Genomic DNA, 2337 nt, shown 5'->3' on the forward strand with positions numbered 1-2337 from the left:
TTTGGTAGCTCTGGGAAAAGGGGATCTCAAATGAGAAATTACCATCATTAGATTGGCCTGTGAGTATGTCTATAAGCCATATTTTGGATTGCTAATTGGTGATGAGTGTCTCGCACCCTAGCACACAGTAGCTGGTAGTACTTCTGGGCAGGTGGTCATGGGCTGTACACAGATGCTCCTGTGCGAGCTATGGAGAGCAAGTGTTGTAAGTAGAATTCCTCCATGGTCTTTGCTTCAGTTCCTGCTTCCAGCTTCCTGTCTTGAGTTCCTGCTCTGGTTTTCCTTGATGATGAAATATAAACCAGATAAACACTTTCCTCTATGAGTTGGTTTTGGTTAATTTTATCACAGCATCAGAAGCCTAACTATGACAGCAAATGAGAAACCATCTGGTATTTGTCTTTTTCAGTCTGGGTTACTTTACTTCATAATTTCTAAATTCAGCCATCTTTCTGAAAATACCATACTTTTGATTTTTATTTATGGCTGAATAAAATTCCATTTTGTGTGTTACCACATTCTCATTATCCATTTATCTGTTGTTAGATATCTAAGTTGATTTTATTCTGTTTTGTTGTTATTGTGAACAGAGCAGCAATAGACATGGATGTGCAAATATATATGTGATATAGGTGGGTTACATAGTAGTTCTCTTTTTCTCTGTTTTGAGAAACATCACACTGATTTTCTTTGTAGTGGTATCAGTTTATAATCTCAACAATGATGAATAACATTTTTTTCCTTTCTCTATATCCTTGACAGTTTTGTTGTCATTTGTTGTCTTGATGATAGCCATTCTGATATGCGTGAGATGAAGTCTCAAAATAGATTTTATTTGCAGTTCCCTGGTGGCTGTGGATGTTTATCAGTGGAATAGAATGTAGGATCCAGATATAAACCACACAGCAATAGCCACTTGATCTTTGACCAAAATGCCAAAAGATACTCACTAAAAAAAATAAATAAATGAATAAAAAGCTTTTTATGAGTCCTGAGCCTCACCCAGGCAGCACAGTGGAGCTGGTGGTGGTGGCAGTGATGTAGGTGAGCCTGAGAGAAAGATTAGAGCGAAGGAAACGGGAACGGGATGCTCAACGGGGGTAGTTTGAGTCGTGGTTTGAGTCATGACCATCTTGGATAACTTCTTTGATTTCCGCTGTAGCTGGACCAGTCCTTATGATATGCTTAGCTTTAGTTTTTGGCCCTTGTATAATAAATAGAGGAATAGCTTTCATCCAGAGTAGAATCGATACAGTAAAACTCATTGTTCTTCAAAGGCAATATCAACCTGTAGTTCAGGTAGATGAAGAGTTAGGGGATACCAATCTCTAAAATTCTATGATTAGAATTAATCTAAACAGAAGAAGAGGGGAATGAAAGGAAATAAAACTTTGAGACCTGTGATTCATGTAATGTATGTCAAATAGCCCAAAGAGTTGTTTGTGAGCTTTGAAACCTGGGGCTGAGAACATAGCAGAACAGGCCAGGACATGTCCGGACTGGCCCGGCACCTCCCTATCTCCCACCCCTCTGACCTATGTTAAATGTTAATAGGCTGCTGATGTTTAGATGGACCAATCATGTGAAACCACGCCAATTCCTCCCCCAGCCCCACTCCTTTTCTATAAAAACCCCTAGCTTCTAAGCCTCGTGGTCGAATCCACTGTCTCCTGTGTGAGATACGTTTCGACCCAGAGCTCCGCCATTAAATTACCTCACGTTGTTACATCAAGGTGTTGTTTTCTGTTCATGATTCTTGGGTACATGCCGAATCGGGAGTTGAGTGGGGGTTTCCCCACTAGGTTCTTTCAAACCCAAGGGCACGAGAGTGAGAAAGCTAACTCTAGGGTCATAAGTGTGGGTGAGCTGCCTTTGCCCTTCACTGGTTGTAGCATTCAGGAAAGCGGCCTCTGCATTTCCCCTGGGCAACACAGTGGAGCTGGCCCTGATAGCAGAGGCACAGTGAGCCAGGCCTGAGGGTGTAAGAGTGGGGAGAGCTGGCCAACCCCCTTGTAGGCTATGGCACTTGGGGAAGTAGGTCCCATACTTTGACTGGGCAGCACAGTGGAGCTGCCTCTGGAGGCATGGGTGCATGGGTACAGGTAAAGTGGCTCTGAGGGCATGCGAACAGAAGAGCTGACCCTGCCTCCTGCTCAATGGCAGCGTTGTGTGGCCTACCTTGAGTTGTGCTAGAGAGCTCACTCTAGGGGTGCAGATAAGGGAGAGCCAGCACTGACCAGCTCAGCCACCACCCAGGGCCAGATCAAAGGCCCACCTCAAAATCTGTATCATTAGCAAACGGTTGGGATCAGTCTTGCTGATCCAGAGCTGTAGGAT

Source organism: Mus musculus, chromosome 3 (genome assembly GCF_000001635.26).
Source record: "Mus musculus strain C57BL/6J chromosome 3, GRCm38.p6 C57BL/6J".
NCBI classification, from domain to species: Eukaryota; Metazoa; Chordata; class Mammalia; order Rodentia; family Muridae; genus Mus; species Mus musculus.